Source organism: Arachis hypogaea, chromosome 6, assembly GCF_003086295.3.
Source record: "Arachis hypogaea cultivar Tifrunner chromosome 6, arahy.Tifrunner.gnm2.J5K5, whole genome shotgun sequence".
Taxonomy (NCBI): Eukaryota; Viridiplantae; Streptophyta; class Magnoliopsida; order Fabales; family Fabaceae; genus Arachis; species Arachis hypogaea.
In genome coordinates this window covers 91,716,351-91,729,911 of record NC_092041.1, presented here as the reverse complement: position 1 = coordinate 91,729,911, position 13,561 = coordinate 91,716,351, and the positions used below count along the sequence as shown (strand labels likewise).

The 13,561-nt window shown below is 36.8% G+C and overlaps 1 non-coding gene and 1 pseudogene across 1 annotated transcript; one reads left to right on the top strand and one right to left on the bottom strand.

Annotated features, from left to right (window-relative positions):
- LOC112805726 (protein LATERAL BRANCHING OXIDOREDUCTASE 1-like) overlaps positions 1 to 11,333 on the bottom strand; it is a 55,858-nt pseudogene extending 44,525 nt beyond the window's left edge.
- Positions 4,009 to 4,116, top strand: LOC112699684 (small nucleolar RNA R71). The gene has a single exon (XR_003152627.1). It is a non-coding gene; the product is annotated as a small nucleolar RNA R71 (small nucleolar RNA).
- Positions 11,334 to 13,561: the final 2,228 nt, after the last annotated feature.

The following is a 13,561-nucleotide window of genomic DNA, read 5'->3' as shown; positions in this document are numbered from 1 at the left end:
ATGGAGGGGTTTATATAGTGGAGGGAGAGGGGTTGGGTTCGGCTATTTAGGGTGGGTTTGGGTGGGAAAGAGAATTTGAATTTGAAGGTAGGTGGGGTTTATGGGGAAGAGTGGATGGATGTAAGTAAGAAGAGAGAGGGTGAGTTGAGGTAGGTGGGGATCCTGTGGGGTCCACAGATCCTGAGGTGTCAAGGATTTATCATCCCTGCACCAATTAGGTATGTAAAACACCCTCTGCATGCAATCCTGGCATTTAACGCCAGATTAATGCTTGTTTCTGGCATTAAACGCCAGTTCTATGCTTGTTTTGGGCGTTCAACGCCAGTCTGCAGCATGTTTCTGGCGTTGAACGCCAATTCCATGCTTATTTCTGGCGTTTAACACCAGCTCTCCTCAGGGTGTAATCCTGGCGTTTGAACGCCAAACTGTTGCTTGTTTCTGGCATTCAACGCCAGATTCATGCTCTGTTCTGGTGTTGAATGCCAGCCAGATGCTCCTTACTGGCGTTTAAATGCTAGTAAGCTCTTCCTCTAGGGTGTGCTGTTTTTTATTCTATTTTTAATTTTAGTATTTGTTTTGTGACTACACATGATCATGAACCTAATAAAACATAAAAGAACAATAAAAATATAGATAAATAAAAATTGGGTTACCTCCCAGTAAGCGCATCTTTAATGTAAATAGCTTGACAGTGAGCTTTCATGGAGCCTCATAGATGTTCAGAGCATGATGAGGGCCTCCCAACACCAAACTTAGAGTTTGAATGTGGGGGCTTCTCAACACCAAACTTAGAGTTTGGTTGTGGCCTCCCAACACCAAACTTAGAGTTTGATTGTGGGGGCTTTGTTTGACTCTGTATTGAGAGAAGCTTATCGTGCTTCCTCTCCATGGTTGCAGAAGAAGATCCTTGAGCTTTAAACACAAGGTAGTCCCCATTCAATTGAAGGACTAGCTCTCCTCTATCAACATCAATTACATCTCCTGCTGTGGCTAGGAAGGGTCTTCCAAGGATGATGCATTCATCCTTCTCCTTCCTAGTGTCTAAGATTATGAAATCAGCAGGGATGTAAAGGCCTTTAACCTTCACCAACACGTCCTCTACCAATCCATAAGCTTGTTTTACTGACTTGTCTGCCATCTTGGTGCACAAAATTGTGATCATCAATGGCGCCATCAACATGGTACACTCAATTGCAATCTCAACTCTTTATCACAACTTCGCACAACTAACCAGCAAGTGCACTGGGTCGTCCAAGTAATAAACCTTACGCGAGTAAGGGTCGATCCCACGGAGATTGTTGGTATGAAACAAGCTATGGTCATCTTGTAAATCTCAGTCAGGCAGATTCAAATGGTTATGAATGATTTATGAATAAAGCATAAAATAAAGATAGAGATACTTATGTAATTCATTGGTGAGAATTTCAGATAAGCGTATGGAGATGCTTTGTCCCTTCCGTCTCTCTGCTTTCCTACTGTCTTCATCCAATCCTTCTTACTCCTTTCCATGGCAAGCTGTATGTAGGGTTTCACCGTTGTCAGTGGCTACCTCCCATCCTCTCAGTGAAAATGTTCAACGCGCTCTGTCACAGCACGGCTATTCAGCTGTCGGTTCTCGATCATGTCGGAATAGAATCCAGTTATTCTTTTGCGTCTGTCACTAACGCCCCACAATCGCGAGTTTGAAGCTCGTCACAGTCATTCAATCCTTGAATCCTACTCAGAATACCACAGACAAGGTTTAGACCTTCCGGATTCTCTTGAATGCCGCCATCAATTCTAGCTTATACCACGAAGATTCCGACTAAGGGATCCAAGAGATATCCACTCAATCTAAGGTAGAACGGAGGTGGTTGTCAGGCACACGTTCATAGGTGAGAATGATGATAAGTGTCACGGATCATCACATTCATCAAGTTGAGGAACAAGTGATATCTTAGAACAAGAATAAGCCGAATTGAATAGAAGAACAATAGTAATTGCATTAATACTCGAGGTACAGCAGAGCTCCACACCTTAATCTATGGTGTGTAGAAACTCCACCGTTGAAAATACATAAGTGATAATGGTGATCATTGGCTTTGGCCCCAGAGAGGGAACCAGAAGAACCAAGATCTGATCTAAGATCTAAAGTGATCAAAAGATGAAAATACAATAGCAAAAGGTCCTATTTGTAGAGAACTAGTAGCTTAGGGTTTACAAAGATGAGTAAATGACATAAAAATCCACTTCCGGGCCCACTTGGTGTGTGCTTGGGCTGATCATTGAAGCATTTTCATGTAGAGACTCTTCTTGGAGTTAAACGCCAGCTTTTGTGCCAGTTTGGGCATTTAACTCCCATTCTTGTGCCAGTTCCGGCGTTTTACGCCAGAATTCTTGAGCTGACTTGGAACGCCTGTTTGGGCCATCAAATCGCGGGAAAAGTATGGACTATTATACATTGCTGGAAAGCCCAAGATGTCTACTTTCCAACGCAGTTGAAAGAACGCCAATTGGGCTTCTATAAATGCAGAAAATCCACTTTGAGTGCAGGGAGGTCAGAATCCAACAGCATCTGCAGTCCTTTTCAGCCTCTGAATCAGATTTTTGCTCAGGTCCCTCAATTTCAGCCAGAAAATACCTGAAATCACAGAAAAACATACAAACTCATAGTAAAGTCTAGAAAAGTGAATTTTAAATAAAAACTAACTCAAACATACTAAAAACAATGCCAAAAAGCGTATAAATTATCCGCTCATCACATCTCTAATGAGATTCTTGCAACTTGTACCTCAAAGATTCCCAGGTTCTCCATTACAGAGAGTGGCATGAGATTTATACCTGACCCCAGGTCACACAGAGCCTTCTCAAAGGTCATGGTGCCCATGGTACAGGGTATTAAGAATTTACCAGGATCTTGTTTCTTTTGAGGTAAAGTTTGTTGAACCCATGTATCTAGTTCACTAATGAGCAAGGGAGGTGCATCTTCCCAGGTCTCATTACCAAACAACTTGGCATTCAGCTTCATGATAGCTCCTAGATATTGAGAAACTTGCTCTCCAGTTACATCTTCATCCTCTTCAGGGGAAGAATAGTTTTCAGAGCTCATGAATGGCAGAAGGAGGTTTAATGGAATCTCTATGGTCTCTATATAAGCCTCAGTTTCCTTTAGGTCCTCAATAAGGAACTCCTTCTTGTCTGGGAGACGTCCTATGAGGTCTTCCTCATTGGGATTTACGTCCTTCCCTTCCTCTCTAGGTTCGGCCATTTTGATTATGTCAATGGCCTTGCACTCTCTTTTCGAATTCTCTTCAGTATTGCTTGGGAGAGTACTAGGAGGTGTTTTAGTGATTTTCTTACTCAGTTGCCCACTTGTGCCTCCAAATTTCTGATGGAGGACCTTGTTTTACTCATGAAACTTAAAGTGGCCTTAGACAGATCAGAGACTATATTTGCTAAGCTAGAGGAGCTTTGCTCAGAATTCTCTGTCTTTTACTGAGAAGGTGATGGAAAGGGCTTGCTATTGCTAAGCCTGTTTCTTTCACCATTATTAAAGCCTTGTTGGGGCTTTTGTTGATCCTTCCATGAAAAGTTTGGATGATTTCTCCATAAAGAATTGTAGGTGTTCCCATAGGGTTCACCCATGTAATTCACCTCTGCCATTGCAGGGTTCTCAGGATCATAAGCTTCTTCTTCAGAAGATGCCTCTTTAGTACTGTTGGATGCATTTTGCCATCCATTCAGACTTTGAGAGATCATGTTGACTTGCTGAGTCAACATTTTATTCTAAGCCAATATGGCATTCAGAACATCAATTTCAAGAACTTCCTTCCTCTGAGGCGTCCTATTACTCACAGAATTCCTCTCAGAGGTGTACCTGAATTGGTTATTTACAACCATGTCAATGAGTTCTTGAGCTTCTGTAGGCATTTTCTTTAGGTGAATGGATCCACCTGCAGAATGGTCCAGTGACATCTTAGAGAACTCAGATAAACCATAATAGAATATATCCAAAATGATCCACTTTGAAAGCATGTCAGAAGGACATCTTTTGGTCATCTGCTTGTATCTTTCCCAAGCTTCATAGAGGGATTCACCATCTTTCTGTTTGAAGGTCTGAACATCCACTCTAAGCTTGCTCAGTTTTTGAGGAGGAAAGAACTTAGCCAAGAAGGCCGTGACCAGCTTATCCCAAGAGTCCAAGCTATCTTTAGGTTGTGAGTCCAACCATGTTCTAGCTCTGTCTCTTACAGCAAAAGGGAAAAGCATGAGAGTGTAGACTTTAGGATATACTCCATTAGTCTTAACAGTCTCACAGATCTGCAAGAACTCAGTTAAAAACTTATAGGGATCTTCTGATGGAAGTCCATGAAACTTGCAGTTCTGTTGCATTAGAGCAACTAGTTGAGGTTTCAGCTCAAAATTATTTGCTCCAATAGAAGGGATTGAGATGCTTCTGCCATCAAATTTGGAAGTAGGTGTAGTATAATCACCAAGCATCCTCCTTGCGTTATTGTTGTTGGGTTCGGCTGCCATATCCTTTTCTTGTTCAAAAATTTCAGTAAGGTTGTCTTTGGATTGTTGTATTTTAGCTTCTCTTAATTTCCTCTTCAGATTCCTTTTAGGTTCAGGATCAGCTTCAACAAGAATGCCTTTTTCCTTGTTCCTGCTCATATGAAAGAGAAGAAAACAAAGAAATTCTGGAATCCTCTATGTCACAGTATAGAGATTCCTTTATGTGAGTAGAAGAATAAAAGAATAGAAGAAGGATGAGAAAAATTCGAACACAGATAGAGGAGAGGGTTCGAATTTTTAGATGAAGAGAAGTGTTAGTAAATGAATAAATAAATAGAAAAGAGATGAGAGAGAGGAGAAAATTCGAATTTTAACTAAAAGGAAAAATATTTTTGTTTTTATTTTAATTATTAGTTAAAATTTGAAAATTAAGAGAAGAGGTAAGATAAAATTAAAATTTAAAACAATTAGTTAATAAAAAAGAATTTTGAAAAAGGGGGAGGTTGATTTTCGAAAATTAGAAAGAGAAAAGTAGTTAGGTGGTTTTGAAAAAGATAAGAAACAAACAAAAAGTCAATTAGTTAGTTGAAAAAGATTTGAAAATCAATTTTGAAAAGATAAGAAGTTAGAAAAGATTTTTGAAATTGATTTTGAAAAAGATATGATTTGAAAAGATATGATTGAAAATATATTTTGAAAAAAATTTTATTTTTTAAAATTAAAATTGATTACTTGACTAACAAGAAACTAAAAGATATGATTCTAGAATTTAAAGATTGAACCTTTCTTAACAAGAAAGTAACAAACTTCAAATTTTTGAATCAATCACATTAATTGTTAGCAAAGTTTTCAAAAATTTGAAATGAAATTAAGAAAAAGATTTAAAAAAATATTTTCAAATTTTCGAAAATCATAAAAAATGAAAAAGATTTGATTTTTGAAAAGATAGGATTTTTTTTAAAAATTGAAATCTTGACTTGACTAAAAAGAAACAACTTATTTTAAAAATTTTTGACTAAGTTAACCCAAAATTTCAAATTTTATAAGAGAAATAAGGGAAATATATTTTTTATTTTTAAATTTTTAATGAGGAGAGAGAAAAACACAAAAATGACTCACAACATAAAAATTATGAATCAAAACACATGATGCATGCAAGAACACTATGAATGTCAAGATGAACACCAAGAATACTTTGAATGTCAAGATGAACATCAAGATTTTATTTTTGAAAAATTTTCAAGAAAAGAAAACATGCAAGACATCAAACTTAGAAATTTTTCATATTTAGACACTAAGAATTCAAAAATTCATATGAGAAACAAAAAAAAATACAAAACAAGAAAATATCAAGATCAAACAAGAAGACTTGCCAAGAACAACTTGAAGATCATGAAGAACACATGCATGAATTTTCAAAAAATGCATAAATTTTAAAAACATGCAATTGACACCAAACTTAAAAATTGACACTAGACTCAAACAAGAAACACAAGATATTTTTTATTTTTATGATTTTATTAATTTTTTGTATTTTTATTATTTTTGGAAAAACGCAAACAAAGAAAAAAATTTTGAAAGATTTTTGAAAACTTTTTGAAAAGAAAATTACCTAATCTGAGCAACAAGATGAATCATCAGTTGTCCAAACTCGAACAATCCCCGGCAACGGCATGAAAAACTTGATAGACAAAATTATGATTTACTCTTTTCATAACTTGAACAATTCTTAGCAATGGCTCCAAAAACTTGGTGCACACTACTATGGTTCACTCACATTCTTCACAACTTCACACAACTAACCAGCAAGTGCACTGGGTCGTCCAAGTAATAAACCTTACGTGAGTAAGAGTCGATCCCACGGAGATTGTTGGTATGAAGCAAGCTATGGTCATCTTGTAAATCTCAATTAGGCTGATTCAAATGATTATAATAGTTTTCGAAAATAATAATAAATAAAGCATAAAATAAAGATAGAGATACTTATGTAAATCATTGGTAAGAATTTCAGATAAGTGTATGGAGATGCTGTGTTCCTTCTGAATCTCTGCTTTCCTACTGCTTTCATCCAATCCTTCATACTCCTTTCCATGGCAAGCTGTATGTAGGGCATCACCATTGTCAATAGCTACATCCCATCCTCTCAGTGAAAATGGTCCAAATGCTCTATCACAGCATGGCTAATCATCTGTCGGTTCTCGATCATGTCGGAATAGAATCCATTTATTCTTTTGTGTCTGTCACCACGCCCAACAATCGCGAGTTTGAAGCTCGTCACAGTCATTCAATCCTTGAATCCTACTCGGAATACCACAGACAAGGTTCAGACTTTTCGGATTCTCAAGAGTGGCCGCCAAAGGGTTCTAGCTTATACCACGAAGATTCTGATTAAGGAATCCAAGATGTCTAATACAATAGTAAAATGTCCTATTTATACTAGACTAGCTATTAGGGTTTACAGAATTGAGTAAATGATGCAAAAATCCACTTCTGGGGCCCACTTGGTGTGTGCTTGGGCTGAGCTTAAGCTTTACACGTGCAGAGGCTTCTCCTGGAGTTAAACGCCAAGTTGTAACATGTTTTTGGCGTTTAACTCTGGTTCGTGACGTGTTTCTAGCGTTTTACTCTAGAAAGCAGCATGGAACTGGCGTTGAACGCCAGTTTGTGTCGTCTAAACTCAAACAAAGTATGGATTATTATATATTGCTGGAAAGCCCTAGATGTCTACTTTCCAACAACGTTGAGAGCGCACCATTTGAAGTTCTGTAGCTCCAAAAAATTCATTTTGAGTGCAGGGAGGTCAGAATCCAACAGCATCAGCAGTCCTTTGTTAGCCCTCTATCAGACTTTTGCTCAGGTCCCTCAATTTCAGCCAAAAAATACCTGAAATCATAGAAAAATACACAAACTCATAGTAAAGTCTAGAAATGTGAATTTAGCATAAAAACTAATGAAAACATCCCTAAAAGTAGCTAAATCCTACTAAAAACTACCTAAAAAAATGCCAAAAAGCGTATAAATTATCCGCTCATCACCTTCTTGACATCCATTTTGATCTTATTGGAGGAGTACTCTACAATTTCAGATTACCATGGAGGTTCAGCATCTCCTAAATCTTTAACCACTTCTTCCTCTACAACTATTATGGCTTCCTCCACTTGTTCCAATACAAATTTATGCTGCTCACTGTCCACCGGAGTTTCTAATGTTGCCTTCATGCTGCACTCTTCTTTGGATTTTCCACATGTAGCCATGGGAGTACCTTGAATATTCAAATGTTGGGAAGCTAATCGGTGTACTACCTCAGTAAAGACAGTCACGAATTCTAGTATTCTCCGTTTTATCTCTCTTTACCCTTGAAGAAGAACACCAATAGTGTCATGCATTGAAGGTTGAAGTGGATGTAAGGGCTCATTAATTGGGAAGAAAGGTTCATGATAAGAGGGTGGTTCATCATTCTCCATCTTTTCCACTTGTTGTACAGCACACTTCAATTCCTTGTTCTCAAGTTGAGATTCTTTAGCCATGAAAGCTTCAGGTGTTGTTCGGTTTATTGCTCGGTCCAATTGACGCAGGGTTGCTTGAAATTGATCCATTATTTCCTTGAGACGATCCCTTGACTCTTGTTCTACTCGGATATCATAAGTAGGATCATAAGGCTCTTGGATTGATGGATATGGATGTGGTGTATATGGAGGCGGTGGTCCTTGGGAGTAATTGGGTTGGAATTGGGGTAGTTCTATGTATGGCTCATATGGCTCATAGGGTGGTTGATATGGTGGATAAGGGTTGGGGTCATATGGGGGTGTTTGGTGATAAGGGGCTTATGAGTTTGGTGGTTCAAAGGTATGTTGGGGAAGTGGTTCATAAGCATATGGTGGGGCTTGTTGGTAACTACAAGGGGGTCTACCATATTCATCATCTTGGTATGCTCCCTGGAATGGCTCTTGACCATAGTAATTTGGTGGAGGTTGGTTGTCACGAAATAGTCCACCATAACTATTGTCTTGGCATGCATTGTAGGATGGTCTTTGTCTGTGGTACTGTAGAAGGTGTTGTTGCCGAAAGGGTTGATTAGATCCTCGTGGCTCCTTCCATCTTTGATTGTTTTGACCTGGATGCATGTTCCTGTTATAATTTCCATTCCTTGCAACAACATTGGAACCAAACTCATAGCGACAGGGGTGAGAATTCATAGTAGCTAATAAAAATTAAAAATAAAAACAAATAAACAAGCAAAAGAAAAAATATTTACAATAACCAATAATAAGGCACACATTTGCAATTCCCCGGCAACGGTGCCATTTTGACGATCGGAGTTCTATTGGTAAAGAAATTTAAAAATATACTCGCGTTGTAAGTATAGTTTCTAAACCAATAGAAAAGCCTTTTGTACAAAAGTTTTAGTTGTCACTTAAGCAAACCCAATAAAATTTATAACCGAAGTATTTAAACCTCGGGTCGTCTTCTCAAGGAATTGCAGGGAGGTGTGTTTTATTATTGGTTATGGAAAACAGTATTTTTGGGTTTTTAAAAGGTTTGAACAAGAGAAATAAATTGTAGGAAATAAATTAATAATGAGAAAACTCTTGGCAAGGTATGAAAATTAAAAGTCCTATCCTAGTTATCCTTATCAGGTGTGATGAGAATTGGGTTTTAATCCCACTTAGTTAACCTTTACTAAACAAAGGAAGGTCAAGTGGACTAATTAATTTGATCCCTCAAGTCCTAGTCAATTCCTAAGAAAAGACTAGAGTTATTGGAATTCAAATCAATTAGCAAAAATAACAATTATCGATCACGATGAGTTTGATAACTCAAGAGTCTCCAATTAATCAATTAAAGCCAAGAATATAAAAAGTTAAATAAAAATCATAGATCTGAAATACCTCAAATTGCATTAATAAAAGAAAATCAATCCAAACATAAAGAGTTCATAAACCAAATTGAGAAAATAAGTAAAAGGAACATTGAACCTGTGATTGAAGAAGATGAAATCCTAATCCTAATAGAAATCCTAATCCTAATCCTAAGAGAGAGGAGAGAGCCTCTCTCTCTAAAGACTACATCTAAACCTAAAAATTGTGTGTATGATGTGTATGATATGTGTTAAATGAATGGATGGATTCCGCCACTTTATAGCCTCTAATATGTATTTTTTGGGCCAAAAACTGGGTCAAAAACAGCAATTTCTGGTCCGTACAGGTCACGGCAAAGTGACACGGACGCGTCGTCCACGCGTTAGCGTAGATTAGATTTTTGCCAGGTCACGCGTCCGCGTGATCCACGCGTTCGCGTCGCCTGGCTTCGGGGAAGCTATAGCAAATTATATATTGTTGCGAAGCCCCGAACGTTAGCTTTCCAAAGCAACTAGAACTGTGTCATTTGGATCTCTGTATCTCATGTTATGATCGATTTAGTACCAAGAGGTCAGGCTGGACAGCTTTAGCAGTTCCTTCATTTTCTTGTGTTCCTTCCACTTTTGCATGCTTCATTTCCATCTTCTGAGCTATTCCTGCCCTATAATCTCTGAAATCACTTAATGCACATATCACGGCATCTAATGGTAATAAGAGAGGACTAAACATAGGAAATTTAAGGCCAAAGAAGCACATTTTCAATCATAGCACAAAATAGGAAGGAAAACGTAAAATCATGCAAATCATATGAATAAGTGTATGAAAATTGATAAAATCCACTCAATTGAATATAAGATAAACTGTAAAATAGTGGTTTATCATCTATCAAACCCAAAACCCCAAAACATACCCCATAACTAATAATATGCACACTTCTCTACAATTTCTTTGAGAGACGACCCGAGGTTTAAATACTCTCGGATTTTATTGGGTTTGACTTAAGTGACAAACAAAATTAAATTTGATTAAGGGTTGTCTATCAGTTTAGATTATACTTCGACGAGATTATTTTTGTGAAAATTCTATCTGATGATTTCCCTTGATCACAATCCACAGCCACCAATGGCCTCCATTGCAAACTGGTGCAAATAGTTGAAGCTTGGGAAAAGAATAGAATATTTCAATCTAAATGATAGCAAATGATAGAATTATTAAAGAAGTTTTAGAAATCATAACTTACAAATATATGAGATGCCTGTTTTCTTTTGTCTAGAAAATATAGGAAGTTCTTAAATTCACCAATCCGGTAGGCCTTCTTAGTTTTTGGATCAATGTAGTCGGCCTTATGCTTCCCCAACATTAAATTCTGCAAAATGAACCTCAGTTAAATTACAAATAAACTGAATTTATATCAAATTTGAACTAGCAGTAAAAAAAGCTCAATCATCAACACATCAAATTCATTTGTGGATTCAAATAAACCTAAACTAAACTAAGAAATAAACCAAAATTATATCAAATTTGAACTAGTAGTCATATACATTCAATCAGCAAGAAAGCACATTTCAATTCATTTTTTCATGCAATTAAACTCAATTAAACAAAAAGATGAACCAAATTTCTTAAGGAATAACGGATTTAGTGAATACTTAGTATCAAGTAAACCTAACTCAATTCACAAATGAACCGAATTTGGTTTAGATTTGAACAAAACGTCATAAACATTCAATTAACAAGAAAAGCATATTTTAATTCATTTCTACATGCAAATAAACTCAATTAAATTAAGAGATGAATCAAAATTACATAAGATTTGAACTAGCAGTAAAAAAAGCTCAATTATCAACAAAAATGAATCAAATTCTTCATCAAAAAATTATTTAAGGAATAAAAAATTTGGCTTACCATAATATCTGTTGGCACATAGTATATTTCTTCATCAAATCTGCGACATTTTCTGTTGTTGAGAAGCATACACATTGCAGAGACCATCCACAGAACGAAAATTTATTAAATATATTAGAATAAGACTTTTTAGAAAAATCCTTAACGTTAATGTAATAACCGAAGACAAATTTACTATATTTTCTACATCTTATCTGGGTCTTAAAGACATGAAGTGGAATCTATCCCCCTCCAAATGCGCTTTGTGGTCCAACATGAATATCGTTTCATACACATTGGTTGAATCATCTTTGTAAACCTTTACTCGTGTCATCCACCGAAAACCTTTCTCCCTCAACCCCTCAATTATTTTTTTAACTGGAGTCTTGTAGCTTTCAGGGGGTGCTCAAACTCGGCTCCGCACTTGTTTCCTCTGTAAAACCCGGTCAATTTGTAATTAAGTAAATAATAAATTAAATATAAGTGGATATGATTAGAAAATTTAGCAATCAAAATTTGAAGATTTAAGTAGGATATTTGGACTCAGTTGATTTTTCTGAGTCGAAAAACATAGTTTTCTGCGTAAAATCGCGCAGTGAAAATTTGACCAGCAATACAGACTGAGATCTGTCCGGTACTGTGGCTGAGGAAACTAATTAGAAGTGAACAAGGTTAAGAAATAAGAATTTATAATTTGGTAATATAGAAATATTTAAAATACAATTTAAAACTCTAATCTTAAAGGTTTTGGCCCAAAATTGGGCCAACGGGTTAAACCAAGTGAACCGAGCCTAAGTGGATCCAAGCCCACATTATATAAAGACTCATTTCAGCAAAAAACAAATCATTTTCCCCCATTTTGAGAGAGAGGTTCGGTGTTGAAGAGAGAAGAGAGTGGAGAAATCAAACCCTAGCCACCATCAACTTCAAACCACCATAACTTGAGCTACAGAGCTCCAATCGACGAGCCGTTTATGGCCATGCATTGCTCTTCTCATCCTCTACATTCTATCTAATTTTTGTGGTGAGTATTTCATTGTCCTCTGCCCAGTTTTTGTTTTTCTCTTTAAATTCGAATTTGGTTTGGGTTTTGAGGAAATCTTGTGATTTTGGTTATTTAGGAGTACTCTAGTATAAGCCACTGGTGATATTCAACATAAAGTACAGTGGGTTAAGGTAAGAAACCCTCCAACCCTTGTGATTTATCATTTTCATGAATCCTAGGTTGATTGTTAAGTGTGAAATTGGTTATGTTAGAATATTGGTTGATTTTGGTACACAATTGGGAGGTTGGTGTTGCTTGTGGAGCTTTGGTGAGGCTTGGAGCTAAGGTTGGTGGAGTCTTCCAAAGAAGAGGCTCAATTGGCTTGGCTTCAAGAGGTACGGTTTAAGTTTTATTTAAGTACCATGTGGTGTGATGAGAATTCCTAGGCTAGATGCCCCTAGGATTAAGTTTGGATTGTGTAAATGGTTGGTACTAATATGTATAGTTAATATGTAATGTAAATTAATGATTGGATTGAGAATTGTGTGAATTTGTATGTTTGGTGTGTTGAGAATTTGATGAATTGGATAATGAATATGGGTTTGTGGAATATGTATTTAAATTGTGAATTTGGACCGGAGACTGTGAATCTGAGGCCGAAAAGAGATAAAAAAAGGTAAGTGATGTGTGTATTGTGTGATGTCATATGAGATTGAATGGATATTGAATATTGAGTGTGTGAATAAATGGGAGGAATATGGAATAATAAGAAATTAGGAATTTTGGAGGGGAAGGTGACGAAATTGAATTGAATTGTGTAGATGAGATAGGTTTAGTTTTGATTGAGTGTAATTATGTGAATATGGTTAGGTTGTGGTCATTTGGATGAGTGAAAATGAATTTGGCTTGTGAACATTGGAAAAATTGGTGATTTCTGTTTTGGGTAAAAAAAAACTTATTTTTGACTAACTTCGGCGGTCCGTAACTCAGTCCTTAGAGTTAGGAATTCTTCAAAATTAGATTTTTATTAAATTTCATTCAACAATCTTTCCAACGGTTCAAAAATGGTTGAAAAAGAAATTTTGTAGAAGAAGTTATGTGTGGCGAAAATTTGAGGTTTGAAAATGAAATTCTGCAGCGAGACTTAGTAAAATTTTTAAGAAAACGTACGCCCACGCGTACGCATGGCCGACGCGCACGCGTGACCCATAAAAATTTACCACCCACGCGTGTGCATGGCTGACGCGTATGCGTCGCTGTGTTGATGTTGTTGTGTGGTAGAAAAACTAGAGAGTTGTGCTGGTATTGTGCCGGATTGGTGCGCGGAGCACAAAACGCC